We start from the raw sequence: 15,854 nt of genomic DNA, 5'->3' as shown, positions 1-15,854 counted from the left end.
AGGCCATTCTTGAGATTCGCCTTCGACGGCCAGGTATATCAGTACACCGTCCTGCCGTTCGGCCTATCCCTGGCACCCCGTACATTTACGAAGTGCATGGATGCGGCTCTCGCACCCCTGAGATCGAGGGGAATGCGAATCCTGAACTATCTGGACGATTGGCTCATTATAGCGCACTCAGCGGAGGAACTAGTTTCCCACAGAGAAGCGCTTCTCGGTCACCTGCAAAGCTTGGGTCTTTCCGTGAACTGGGACAAGAGCTCTTTAGCCCCCAGCCAGTCTATCACTTTTCTGGGTATAGATCTGGACTCGGCGGCGATGACGGCCAGACTGTCCGCACAGCGCGCGCGCTGTGTTCGACACCTCGCCGCCTCCTTTCAGGAGGGAAAAGTTTTTCCATTGAAAACTTTTCAGAGGTTGCTGGGCCACATGGCATCAGCAGCAGCTGTCCTGCAGCTGGGTTTACTCCGAATGCGTCCGCTTCAACGCTGGCTAAAAACGGAAATGCCCCGCAAAGCATGGATTTCAGGCCGTGCTCCAATCAGAGTGACTCAGCGCTGTGTTACAGCCCTGCAGCCCTGGCTGGCGGCCGAATGGTATCAGCGGGGAGTGTCGATGGGAACCATCGCACACCGCAAAGTGATCTTGACAGACGCGTCCAACATGGGTTGGGGAGCGACTCACGAAGGCAGTCCGATTTGCGGCCCGTGGTCGAATACGGAGAAAGACCTTCACATAAACTGTCTAGAGATGCTGGCGGTCGAGAAAGCGCTGAAGCACTTTCTACCGCTTCTACGGGGACACCATGTGCTAGTTCGCTCGGACAACATGTCAGTGGTGTCGTACGTGAACCGCCAGGGCGGAATCAAATCCAGAACCCTGTGCGCGCTCGCAGAGCGCCTCCTATCCTGGGCTCAAGGCCCGTTGCGCTCCCTAAGGGCAGCTCATGTACCCGGTCGTTTGAACGACGGCCCGGACAGACTGTCCAGGGACAACGTTCCCCCAGGGGAATGGTCTCTACACCGCCAGACGATACAGACGCTTTGGCGTCGTTTCGGCGAAGCGAAGATCGACCTCTTCGCCACGAGCGAGAACGCTCAGTGCCAGAGGTTTTTCTCGAAACAGGAGGACGCGCTGGCCCAGACCTGGCCCAGCGCTCCGCTGTACGCGTTCCCACCGATCTCGATGCTACCTCAAGTGCTAGCGAGGATCAGGGAGGCGAACTGCGCAGTGCTCCTCATAGCCCCGCGCTGGGTAAACCAACCATGGTTCCCCGAGCTAATGAGACTGGCAGACACAGCCCCATGGCCGATTCCGGTGAGGAGAGATCTCCTCTCTCAAGCCCGAGGCTCGATTCTGCATCCCCATCCAGAGCACTGGTCTCTGCATGCGTGGATAATCAACGATTACTCGTTGGCCTGCCAGAAGGGGTAATTAACACGATCACGCAGTCCAGAGCCCCCTCGACGAGGCGGCTCTATGCGTCTAAATGGTCAGTGTTTAACAAGTGGTGTGTGAATATGGGTTCTAATGCTCGGACCTGTGGAGTTCCACAGGTATTGAAATTTCTCCAAGAGATGTTGGACGCGGGCAGGTCCCCCTCCACGCTCAAGGTTTATGTCGCGGCCATAGCAGCGTTCGCTGAGTCGGCGCGCGGCCGTGCACTGGGCAGAAATGAACTCATTACCCGCTTTCTACGCGGGGCCAGGAGAATGAACCCTCCGCGGCCCCCGTCGGTTCCTATTTGGGACCTGTCTCTGGTCCTGGAGTCCTTAAAAGCGCATCCCTTTGAGCCTTTGGACTCTGTGGAGTTGAAATACTTAACGCTTAAGACCGTTTTTCTGCTAGCTCTGGCTTCAGTTAAACGTGTGGGAGATTTACATGCGCTGTCCATCAGCGCGTCGTGCCTCGAGTTTGGACCTAACGACTCGTTAGCCATTCTCAAACCGAAGCACGGCTATGTCCCCAAAGTGTTAGGCACTCCCTTCAGGACTCAGGTCGTTACCCTATCGGCCCTGCCGTCCTCCAGCAGTGAGGAAGGGGTTAACCGCCTTTGCCCGGTCAGGGCGTTAAGGTGTTATGTGACGCGCTCTGCAGCCTTCAGGTTCTCAGAGCAGCTTTTCGTTTCGTTTGGCGGGCGCACCAAGGGTCGCGCCGCTTCGAAACAGACACTATCCAGATGGATAGTAGACGCGATTGCAGCAGCTTATGCGTCCAAAGACCTGCAATGTCCGTTAGGCATACGGGCTCATTCCACCAGAGGCATGGCCTCATCGTGGGCATGGTCCAGTGGGATTTCCATTGACGACATTTGTAGGGCGGCGGGCTGGGCGTCCCCCTCCACATTTGTTAGATTTTATAACCTGGAAGTTCCCGCTATGCAGGCTAAACTTCTGTCAGTCTAGTCGTGTTTCATGTCCTGCCCAAGGGTCAGGCTGTATTACCGATTAGCTTGTCTGTTGAGCTGCACGCTCAGGGTATCAGTTACATGAACCGGCAGTGCCGTTCTGTGTTTTTTCCCTATGTGTGCTTATGAACATGCGCTGGCCCGCACCGCTGGCCACCTGTTTTGATCACCTCTATGTTTTTTCTATGAGTCATATGTGATTGTTAGGCTCGCACGGCGTGGACAAAGGGTTCCCGCTGCGTAAGCACAGCTTACGCAATACGAGAGAACCTCTCGTAAGAGAACGATACTTGGTTACTCACGTAACCTCGGTTCTCTCTAGAGAGGGAACGAGTATTGCGTTCCCTGACCGTGCTGAGCCTATCGCTCGTGTCGCTTCAGTCGACAGAAAACAGAGAATATAGCCTACGAGCCTTCCTTATATACGCTCTGACGCCGCCCATTCTGGCGGGCTGTGACGCGCGAGGTCGCGCGCGCCCTCATTGGGCGTGACGTCACGTCACGCCAGGCTCACTGGTAGGCTTAAGCAGTTGCCGCGCGGCAGCCAATGAGCGCGCAGTATGCCGCTCTAGCTCAGCTGCCTGCGGCTGCACTGCGTTGACAATATATGAAATTAAGGATAATTTTTGGTTTCAGTATCTCGAGAAAAGAAGGCTTTTCCCGCTGCGTAAGCACAGCTTACGCAATACTCGTTCCCTCTCTAGAGAGAACCGAGGTTACGTGAGTAACCAAGTATCGTTTTACTGTGATAACTGTAGTAAAAAGACATTAACCACAACACTTACCATGCTTTTACCACAGTAACCCTAGTTTTACTGTGATAGATGTGGTAAAAGGACAGTAAGCACAAAACTTACCATGCTTTAAACCTTAGTAACCTTAGTTTTACTGTGATTGGGGTAGTAAAGGACAGTAATCACAAAACTTACCATGCTTTTACCTCAGTATTGGTAGTTTTAAAGTGATATTTGTTGTAAATGCATATTAACCACAACACTTACCATGCTTTTAAAGGGATACTCCACCGTTTTTTCATATTAAACTATGTTATTCCCTTAACTAAGACGAGTTGATACATACCTCTCTCGTCTCAGTGCGTGCACTCAATCGCTCTGTCTTGCGGCGAAACTTTGTTAGCACTTAGCTTAGCCCAGTTCATTCAATATGGGCCAAGCAGAGAAGCTACCAAACACCTCCACGTTTTCCCTATTTAAATACAGTTACTCGCGTAGTGTAACTCGACCTAGGACGGTGACACAAAACAAAACGTTGCGCTTTTCTAAGCGTGTAAAATGGATAACTATATTGTATGGCGGAATACCATAGCAAGTGCTTGGAAGCACTTCGACTTCGGCGCAGTAATATCTTCACTAGAGGGAGCGGGGGCCGGTGAGAGGATTTTTCACGAGTGAAGATATTACTGCGCCAAGTCGAAGTGCTTACAAGCACTTGCTATGGTATTCCGCCATACAATATAGTTATCCATTTTACACGCTTAGAAAAGCGCAACGTTTTGTTTTGTGTCACCGTCCTAGGTCGAGTTACACTATGCGAGTAACTGTATTTAAATAGGGAAAACGTGGAGGTGTTTGGTAGCTTCTCTGCTTGGCCCATATTGAATGAACTGGGCTAAGCTAAGTGCTAACAAAGTTTCGCCGCAAGACAGAGCGATTGAGTGCACGCACTGAGACGAGAGAGGTATGTATCAACTCGTCTTAGTTAAGGGAATAACATAGTTTAATATGAAAAAACGGTGGAGTATCCCTTTAATGCTTTATAATGTAACATCCAATATTTGTAAGGTAAATCAGTACTTTTTCCTTTAAATAATCCTATATACAGTGGTGTGAAAAAGTGTTTGCCCCCTTGGTATATATGATCAAATATGGCTGTAAAAAATAAATCTGCATTTTTAATCCTTTTGATATTTTATTTAAAAAATGTGCAAAAATCTAACCTTTCATTTAAGTAAAATAATTGAAAGTGGAGGGAAAATCACATTATGAAATAAATGTTTTTCTCCAAAACACGTTGGGAACAATTGTTTTATATATATATATATATATATATATATATATATATATATATATATATATATATATATATATATATATATATATATAGCAGCACATAATATAAGCTAAGTACTGAACAACATTGGTTTTACCCATATGTGACCCTGGATCACAAAACCAGTCAAAAGTCGCACGGGTATATTTGTGGCAATAGCCAACAATACATTATATGGGTCAAAATTATCGATTTTTCTTTTATGCCAAAAATCATGAGGATATTAAGTAAAGATCATGTTCCATGAAGATATTTTGTAAATTTCCTACCGTAAATATATAAAACATTTATTTTTGTGAGTGAATGCAGAACAATCACAAACATAAATGAACAACTTAAAAGGCGATTTTCTCAATGTTTAGATTTTTTTGCACCCTCAGATTCCAGATTTCCAAATAGTTGTATGCAGGGCCGGAGTGGGGCTACTTTTCAGCCCGGGAGTTTCAGGCCCAAGACCGGCCCTCTTTTTCCATGGTGGAATTCCAAATTAGCACTTTTTCCAAATTGGATAAATGAAGCAACAGTTCAGCTCTTACCATTGTGTAGTTTTTATTAATAACATGGTTCAACAAATAATGTAAAGGTTAAATAATAATTCACTTAAGCTGAGAAGTTAACAAAAAATGTTCCACTATTCCACAAGGATAGGCTGATAAATTAACAAAAGCAGAAAGAAAGAAAGAAAGAAAGAAAGAAAGAAAGAAAGCATTTGAAATGTATCCCACTCTTCCACAAAGAGGCATATTGAACTAATGTTTACAGATTTATTTGTATTCAAAAATATTCAAAAATAATGCTTTTTTAATCAAAAAACGTGATACCTAATGACATTTGAGGTTATTAAAACAGTAAGTCCCGCCCATCGACTGCCAAAAGTAAAAGTGTTCGAGCGAGCAAAAGCAGGAGATCAAGAGCGTGGGGAATGATCATGCGCAGGGTTTGAATGAGCTCGCGAGTTCCCGTTTCCTCGCTTGTAGAGCTGTTATCCTCTCGCGAATGTCATTTACTGCGCGCGCCAAGCATCAGTTGTGCGCTCCGTTAATTTTGTCATTGATTTTCCGCCATAGGGCAGGCCCAGCTATCGGTAGGCGCCGGCTGTGCCGCGGTAGCCTACCTGAGAAAACATTTTGGAAAAGACGGGCTATTGTCCCAACCAACTCCATGGGAGGGGAGGGGAGAACTCCCTCTCATGGTACAACCCATGCAGAGGCTGCGCGCTGCGGTGTCAGAATGCGGAACGTGTGTAGCCTAATGTAACTAACGTGACAAATGTAAAAAAATAATTAAAAAAAATCCTCGACCGGCCCAAAAGTGAAGCGGCCCACCGGGAATTCTATGGAGCGAATTATGTGCCATAATTTAACAAACAAATCCAGCATTTTGCAAACAAACTCAATCTACTTCGCAAAGGAAAACTCCACTCGCAAACAAACTCGATCCGCTTTGCAAAGGAAAACTCGACTCGCAAACAAACAGAAAGCAATGTGCAAGCACAAAGGTCAGTTTGAGTGAAAATGCAGTGGAGTTACAAATATGTATTGTGTTTTACAAATATAAATAAATGAGCCAAGATAATACTTCACAAATATATACAAACCATCCTTCAAATTGCATGTAACCTTTGAACAAATACCAAATCTAGTGCATACAAATGCATATCTGTCTGTTATGATTGTGTGACACTTCGCTTTTTATGAGATCTCTCGGCTCGATTTTCTCACAAATGCGTCCAGGCAGATTTTCTCACAAATGCGTCCAGGCAGATTTTCTCACAAATGCGTCCAGGCAGATTTTCTCACAAATGCGTCCAGGCAGATTTTCTCACAAATGCAGTTGAGCAACTTCCTCTTCTAAAACAGTAGATGCCACTAAACTAGAGGCTAATTTAGCGCTAGTCTCCCAGGAGAAGCACTGATTTGAAACTTGCCTTTGCCTACAGCTGAGGAAAATGACCGGTGAACGGGTGTGTTTCTGTCTTATTTGATCTATAATTAACCTTTTTGAGGTTTTCTCTTGCAAAATGTTTATTGCCTATCTAGACAGAAATCCACATTAGCACTTAGTAGCACTTCATTCTCTCTAGGATCGGGGAATCTATAAGCTGAAAGCTCTGCCATCTTGTTGCTTTTTGTCATTTTTTTCTGCATCGGACTCATGCGAAATTACTAAATTAGTGATTATGTCTACACTGAACAAATCTATTTCTTTCGTTCTCCATAAATGAATGAGAACATTTCATTTAATTGAAAGGAGGGTCCCACTTATTTATTTATTTAGTTGGAATTCAGTCAGCTTTACTGTTAATGTAATAAAATAATTAATGAACAAAACAAACAATATACAATTGTTTCTTAACTTGCCTGTGACGTATGCCGTGCCCAAATTATTATTTTGGACACACAAATGAAACCCGCCGCTCAATTAAATGAAATGTTCTGATTCATTTATGGAGAACGAAAGAAATAGATTTGTTCAGTGTAGACATAATCACTAATTTAGTCATTTCGCATGAGTCCGATACAGAAAAAAAATGACAAAAAGCAACAAGATGGCAGAGCTTTCAGCTTATAGATTCCCCGATCCTAGAGAGAATGAAGTGCTACTAAGTGCTAATGTGGATTTCTGTCTAGATAGGCAATAAACATTTTGCAAGAGAAAACCTCAAAAAGGTTAATTATAGATCAAATAAGACAGAAACACACCCGTTCACCGGTCATTTTCCTCAGCTGTAGGCAAAGGCAAGTTTCAAATCAGTGCTTCTCCTGGGAGACTAGCGCTAAATTAGCCTCTAGTTTAGCGCCATCTACTGTTTTAGAAGTGGAAGTTGCTCAACTGCATTTGTGAGAAAATCTGCCTGGACGCATTTGTGAGAAAATCTGCCTGGACGCATTTGTGAGAAAATCGAGCCGAGAGATCTCATAAAAAGCGAAGTGTCACACAATCATAACAGACAGATATGCATTTGTATGCACTAGATTTGGTATTTGTTCAAAGGTTACATGCAATTTGAAGGATGGTTTGTATATATTTGTGAAGTATTATCTTGGCTCATTTATTTATATTTGTAAAACACAATACATATTTGTAACTCCACTGCATTTTCACTCAAACTGACCTTTGTGCTTGCACATTGCTTTCTGTTTGTTTGCGAGTCGAGTTTTCCTTTGCAAAGCGGATCGAGTTTGTTTGCGAGTGGAGTTTTCCTTTGCGAAGTAGATTGAGTTTGTTTGCAAAATGCTGGATTTGTTTGTTAAATTATGGCACATAATTCGCTCCATAGAATTCTCCCGATTCTCCCGATTACCCACCCCGGGCCTGGTTGTATCTCAGCCAAATATTACATTAATGGAAAGCTTATTTATTCAGCTTCCAGATTATGTATAAATCTCAATTTCAGAAAATTGACCCATGTGACTGGTTTTGTGGTCCAGGGTCACATATCAACAGCAACCTATTTTAAAAGATCTTTAAGAAAGGCATGGTCTCTTTTGAGCCTTTGTAAGTGATGCTTGATTTCTTTTAAGACAAAATACTCTTCTGTCACTTGTTTTAAGAGCTTCACTTGGTCAAAAGCAAAGTGATAACCTGTACAATGTAAAATTGTCAACATCAGATCGTACTACATATTACAGCATTGTTTCAATACAAGACATACCAATGGACTCGTGCACCTTTCTGTCTTCTTTGGGCACCAGATGTTCCTTCCTCACCCGAAACAAAGGACTTACTCGATTAGCTTGCGTTGATATAAGGACTGGTCTTCCTTCTCTGCTGTAAAACAAGAAAGTCTCGACTTACTCTATGTGCAATTACTATTGTTCTTGAAACATATCATTTAAGACAGTTATAAATAAGTTAATTTACCATACGATTCAGGAGCATTTGATGAGTAAATACTGATTGCAATATTCTAGAAACTTCACCTGGGAAGGGCAGATCACGGCAAGATTCGCTGCGACTCACTAGTAGCTCTTGTGAGGGTTGGCTCTTAAAAGTTTGATATTGTAGAGCTTTTAAAAAAAGTAATCCTGCAAAACAGAAAGGAGGGTAGTTTTAATACATTACTTGCAAGTACAGTAGTCAGTTTATATATAACTGTAGGATTTATTTCTGTAAAGAGTGTTGCATAATTAAATGTTAAAAGCATTTTCATGTAATAAGTTCACTGATATGTGGGCATTTCTATGAATAAAAGTATGTCTTTAATAGCAAACAATATTCATATGAACTCGTTTAAAAATGGACATGACCTGGTCCATTTTATTTCGCTTTGCAAATTCGCTTCCACAAATTCAGTGGTTCAAATTCGACAGAAAATACTACGTTGACATCCAGGAACTGCAGGAAAAGCAGTAGATTACCGAGCATAATCTCCATCTGCTATTAGTCTACCTCACCAGCAGGAGGTGCAAAAGCGCGTGTTGTTGACAAAGACCAGCAAAAGTTAGCGCAAGTTAGCGCCATTCATCCATAAAACTAATCTACAGCAATGTAAGTGTATTTGTGATTATTATGATGGCTGTTTTATGTTAAATTCAGTGTCTTCACGGTTACTTTTCCTGTGTAGCCTACATGCATCTTTCTCTACCGTGAACGATATTATAATGTTATTCCCCGATGCGGATGTACAGATCCAATGTTACATTTTTGAGGTAGACATATATTTATCTTGGTTGTTTAGTTACCTTAACTTTATATTGCGCCAATGTGCTGCATGCAGGCTACTAGAGTTTCCCTCAATACTTAAGGATTCCCCTGCTGGACGTATAAAACGCTTAACGTAGCTTAATGCACTAATACAGTGATATAAAAGACCAAACTCGCAGGCAAGCAGATGGACTCAGAATAACGTGCAAAGTTTAATGCTGAGTGTTTCCCAGTGATAGACTGGCATAAAGTTGGCTTGACATTGGACATTCGCATATTTAGGGGCCGTCTCTAAATACATACGATATTGGTATACACGTTTCTAACTTCGATAGCATTTGAATAGAACGACTTACAGTCATAAAACCAACTTTAAAGTGTTCATGTAGTGTCAGGCATAATGCGTACCTTTTCGATTTTTGATATTTATTCAAATAAATTGAAGTTTGCTGTTGAAGTTAGAAATGTGTACGCCAATGTTGTATGCAACTTTAGAGACGGTCCCTAAATTTGCGAATGTCCAATGTCAAGCCAATTTTACATTTAGGCTACATTTAGTAATTTAGCAGACGCTTTTATCCAAAGCGATTTACAGTTAAACTAACAATAGGAGAACAACAATTATGCAAGTGCTATGACTCTTCCCAGTTTAAGCTAATGCAGTACGCGTAGGCATACTATAGGCTATATATATAGAGAGAGAGAGAGAGAGAATAGAATAGAATAGAATAGAATAGAAGAGAAAGTGTTAGTATTAATTGATCAGGTGTTGATTTTATGCCAGTAGCCTATATCACGAAACGCTCAGCATGAAACTTTGCACGTTAAGTTCGTATTCTGAGTCCATCTGCTTGCCTGTAGCCTATATAGTAGCCTACATCCCCAATAAGGTGCGAGTTTGGTCTTTTATATCTCTGTATTAGTTCATTAAGCTACGTTAAGCGTTTTGTCCTGACGGAAGGGGAATCCTTGAGTATGAGGTATTGAGGGAAACCAATTATAATCCTGTTCATGGTAGAGAAAGCTGATGACATGTAGGCTACACAGGGAAAGTAACAATGGAGTTATTGAATGAAACATAAACACAGCTTTTGTGTGTTTATCATCTTTTCCGCATATATACTGACACATAATCATTTTCATTTTATGAATGAATGGCTTGTTCTAACTGTTGCTGGTCTTCGTCAACAACACGCGCTTTTGCACCACCTGCTGGTGAGGTAGACTAACAGCACCTACTGCTTTTCCTGCAGTTCCTGGATGTCAATGTTGAATTTACTGTCGAATTTGAACCACTGAATTTGTGGAAGCGAATTTGCAAAGCGAAATAAAATAGACAGAAAATTGCCTGTTGAATATTATAGGTTGTATTTTTAAACAGTTTGAATATTTTGGAAGTGAAATATGAAAGGTGAATATGGATTATTGAATTTTTAATAATGAAAATGTGCTTGAAATGTTTTTAATTGAAATATTCACAGCTTAAATATTCAGCCATGTTGAATTTCAGCCCATAAAAATGAAAGCCCTAAAAATACAATGCATTAAAATGCAAGCATGGTTAATGCAATGCCTATTTTTTTAGAGCAGTGCAATTCAACAGGCTTTTTTGTTTCAAAAACATTTGGCATTATTTTACTTCCATAATTTGACAACTTGTTAAATCTTGTGAATTATTAAGACTTTGAGACTATGTTTGTACTGATTGGGCTATGGGTTTTGTGAGAAAAGGTTTAAGAAACAACAAATGCTTGATAAAATGTTTGATTTAGGGTTAAAACCAACACAACAAACCATTGTGAATATTTACCTATGCAGCTTTCTGTCTCCTCCGTTTACTTCTCTTCAAACAATAATGGGCTGACTGAGTCCGAAAGGCTCTTTTGGTCTTTTCAGCTGAAAAAAGAGAAAAGAAAATATCATTATGTATAATATATAGGATTATTTAAAGGAAAAAGTACTGATTTACCTTACAAATATTGGATGTTACATTATTAAGCATTAAAAACATGGTAAGTGTTGTGGTTAATATGCATTTACAACAAATATCACTTTAAAACTACCAATACTGAGGTAAAAGCATGGTAAGTTTTGTGATTACTGTCCTTTACTACATCACAGTAAAACTAGGGTTACTGTGGTAAAAGTATGGTAAGTGTTGTGGTTACTGTGCCTTTACAATAAGTATCACATTAAAACTACCAATAGTGTGGTAAAAAAAGCATGGTCAATTTTATGATTACTGTCTTTTTACTACAGTTATCACAGTAAAACTAATATTACTGTGGTAAAAGCATGGTAAGTGTTGTTTTTACTGTGCTTCTACTACAAATACAACTTTGGAACTAACTGCACTACTTTAAATCTGATATGAATATGATTAACTGATTGAAGGTCTAGGCCTAAAGCACGTCACGTGACAGGCAGTGTTTAATCACCCTGTTTTGAATTAGAAAGCAATGAAACGCAAAGCCTCCGTGGAGATGACAGATATAATGCAGTGACTGAACGTGAGCTAATCTGATTAATATCGACAAACAGAAAAGACATTATATCAAACATTATTAGGACAGCGTATTTACGACTACTTACCAACATCCGGCACACGTGAACTGATGCCAAATATCGCGATGTGTTCGGAATGAGACTTCTTTAGCGCAATTTCCTACTGATAAAATATAATTTAAAAAAATATCAATAAACAGCAAAGCAATCCAGCTTCCCTGGCAATAAGTAATAACATTAAAAGAAATACATAATCCATGATAAGATGAGATCTCGTGAATAAATGTTGATTAAACAGCTTCTCTGCTGCAGCCCCACAGGCAGAAATAATCGTGCTGTGATCACGAAAGACGCTTCCCATTGAAATACATTAGTTTAAAAAACGTGCTGATATCACGAAAATAACAAAATAAACGTGCGTGACCATATCACGAACTGCCGAGACTGGGGTATGGTCCAGTCAAGGAATCTGTCGACCACTGAATATTACGTGGTACCATCACGGATCAGAAGTTATCCTAGCGATCAAACGACGACAGAACAATGCAATATCAAGTTAAAGGTGCAGTGTGTGATTTTTAGCGGCATCTAGTGGTGAGATTTGCGAATTGCAAACAATCAGTCACTCATGGCCCATCCCTCAAATTGCAAACTCGAAGGAGAAGCTACGGTGGCCGACGTAGGATCGGAAGATGTCGTCGTCTGAGTCTGAGTCAGCAGAGAGTAGCAAGTCAAGCAATGAGGTTTCTTTATATTATATTTTATATTAAATTATATTTACTTAATTATTCAGTAAAACCACATGTTATTGCTATTGTTATTTTTACTTGTTCATCATTGTGTTAGTCTTTTATTCACTGACTTTACCATAGCCTGTTTCCATGCTAGTTAGTATAAGATAAGAGCTATGGATAAGAGCATCAAAGCAGCTAGGTAAGGGGAAATAGCTAACGTTACGATGTCCGAGGCGTCGTTCAGACAGCATGTTTTTCTCCACATTTGCAGTCAGGGACAACCTGAGTATTCTGCTGCGTCTTTTTCTGCTGCTTCTCATTCAGGTTAGTGAGGAAACGCGCACTGTAACGCTGTTTGTTCGCTGTCGGCCACGGTAGAAACATGACGTCACGATATGTCGACCTTCATAGAAGGGGGTGCCCGCGGTTATGTAGATATAAATGACTCATTCTAAGGTAATACAAACATAACGGTTAATTAAGTAAGGTCTTTATACACCACTGAAACCATAGTTATGGATCTTATATTGCATTTCTGTCAATAGATCCTCAGAAATATCACACATTGCACCTTTAAAATCACTTTAAAAATAAATATTTAAAGTTAAGTACTTTTAAAGTAAACCCAGAATAGAGCGATACGTTTCCAAATTATAAAACAACGTCAATTGGATTATGGATGCATTATATATGGATCTGCATCAACTAGTCTGCTAAAAAGGTTAGATTTAATTCAAGCACAAGCTTTGAGATGTATCACAGGAGCAATTAAAACAACTCCAATCTCAGCAATGCAAGTGGAAACAGGAGAGTCCCCATTAGAAATAAGATGACAAAAATGATCTGTTGCTTACTGGATCAATTTACAAGGGCATAAACAGGAACATTTTACAAAAGCAATAATAGAGGGGAGTTGGGAGACAATAAACTTAACAGGAACAGGTTTTGCATGTAAAGCAAAGGAATGGGCTACAGGAATGTCGCTAAATAATATATCATTTTCATTAACGGTAACCATTTCCCCAACACTGTTTAATAAACTGTTTTTTTAGCCAACCTGAAGTTGATTTACAAATTCATGAGTGTTAAAAAAGGACAAATTGACATTAAGAGCTATACAATTGAATATATCAGAACAGTTTATTATGCATTTCTTCCAATATACACAGATGGATCAAGAAAGCCAGAGATAGGTCGTACTGGATTAGCATTTTATGTTCCAGAATTTAAAATAGAAAAATATGGGAGATTAACAGATGGGACTTCAGTGTATACTGCAGAATTGGTGGCAATTCAGATGGTACTTAGTTGGGTGGAAGAAGTGATGCCAAATAAAGTTGTGATTTGTTCAGATTCAATGGCATCACTTATAAGCCTACAAACATATCAAACAGTTAGATATGATATCTATATAGAAATATTGAATATTATGTATAGATTAAGGCAAGCTGGAACAATAATTAAATTTTTTTGGGTACCAGCACATGCTGATATACCAGGAAATGAAAGATCTGATAAAATGGCTAAAGAGTCACTTAAACTGAACATCCCTACTATTACAGTTGCATTAAGTAGGATGGAAGGAAAAAGTATCATTAAAGAAGCTTGCAACCAGAAATGGCAAATAAATTGGAATGAATGTAAAACAGGAAGACATTTTTATAATATACATAATACTGTAAGACAAAGTATATTGACACACAATTTAAGTAGAGATGATCAGGTTATTTTAACAAGACTAAGGATGGGACATACACAACTTAATTCTACACTTCATATTATAGGGAAACATGGTACAGGATTATGCGTAATATGCCAAGTAAAGGAAACAGTTGAGCATGTGTTGTTATTTTGTCCTAGGTATAAACAGAAAAGGAATGAGTTAATAAGAGAGCTACATGAAATGGGATGCAAAGAATTAACAATCAACAACATATTAAACACAAAACAAGGATCCGGAGAAATTGTAAGGTCAATTTTAAAATTCATTAAGCATAGTGGTCTTAGGAATAGAATATAGACATCTTTTAACATACATCTACTGAAATCACTTCACACTCCAGCACAGGTGGTGGCGGTATGCACCATAAAGTTGGTATGCGACCCGCCAATAAATCCATAGAAGAAGAAGAAGAAGAAGATGGACAGTTGATTTCCTTTCGTCTATATCCGACGATGAGGGATTAACATGAATGTCTATCTGACGGGCCCCGCGTTGAAAAACAACGTCAAGGGTACACCTCTTTCGTTGAAACTTGACGCCAGGGCTCCTTGACCATGCGTCAGACATTTGATGAGTAGGGAGTGAGACTGTGTTGGCCGTGTGCAGTGATAATAAACTTACGTCAAGACATAATAATGTATTAGTAGACTCAATGGCAGCAGGAATATAAGACATCATTCAGAGAAATGTTGAAATGAAACAGCTGAAGTAAAGACTGCTACTGTTTATGACGTCCAGAATGTCCTTCACTATTCAAAAAATGTCCTCACTAGTAAAAGCTGTTAAACACCAGCTAGTGCTCCAGATCTCACTATAGTTAAAATAGCTTATAAACAGTTCAGATCATGTTTCTATTTAAATCTAGTGATCACTATCATCACTTACAAAACATTATATAATTTATCAACAAGGACATCTTATCCCGTCTGTGTGGGAATCAAACTTTGTCTGTGCCATTATTACTAGTGTCATGATCTACTGCTCGAGTTACAGGAACTACACTGTTTCTGCAGTTGCTGCTTCATCTGTGTGTTTGCAGTGCTGATAAACAAAGGTGAACATCTTTATAACTCATTTAATAGTCAAATTCAGGCCACATGAAGTAATGTCAGTCTTGTGTTTGGACAGTTTGTGTTGTTTCAGTGTCTCTGCAGGAAACAGTAGAGGCTGTTATTGGTGGTTCTGTTCTCCTGCCGTGTTCTTCCACTGAACATCATCTGAAACTTCAAGACACTGATGTACACTGGAGAGACAATAATTACATGATTGTGTATAGTATAATTGAGGATAAATATTCAGTGTCTGGACCCGGAGTACGAGAACAGAGCTGTAACTTTCCCTGATGAGTTTCTGAGAGAAATATCTTCTCACACACCCTCAACAACCTGATGCAGGAAAATACACTTGTTTCATCACAAACCCTTATAATATTATTCACTGCAGCAACTGTAGCAAAAATGTGAGCGTACGAGTTTCTTAATTTGTGATTTGTAGAATAGGATTTGTCCACCTGCAATGAAGAATTTGAGATGGTGTAACTGTTGTGTTTGTGAAAGAGAAAAAAAAAGTCTACAAGTTTGCAACTCTTAAAACATTTCTCTCTGTGACTTCAAATTTACTGATACACAATGTGTGCCTATTCTCTACAACTACAAATTTTACTGTCACAGGCGTTCAGTTGATTTGCACCAAAAATACCTTCATAGGGATGGCTGGTGTTAATTTCATAATGAACTGTAATAATCAGTTTGGTTGTAAAATGTATTAC

The sequence above is a fragment of the Abramis brama genome (assembly GCF_963993115.1).
Source record: "Abramis brama genome assembly, chromosome: 6".
Lineage (NCBI taxonomy): Eukaryota > Metazoa > Chordata > Actinopteri > Cypriniformes > Leuciscidae > Abramis > Abramis brama.
Note: the sequence above shows the minus strand (reverse complement) of the source record.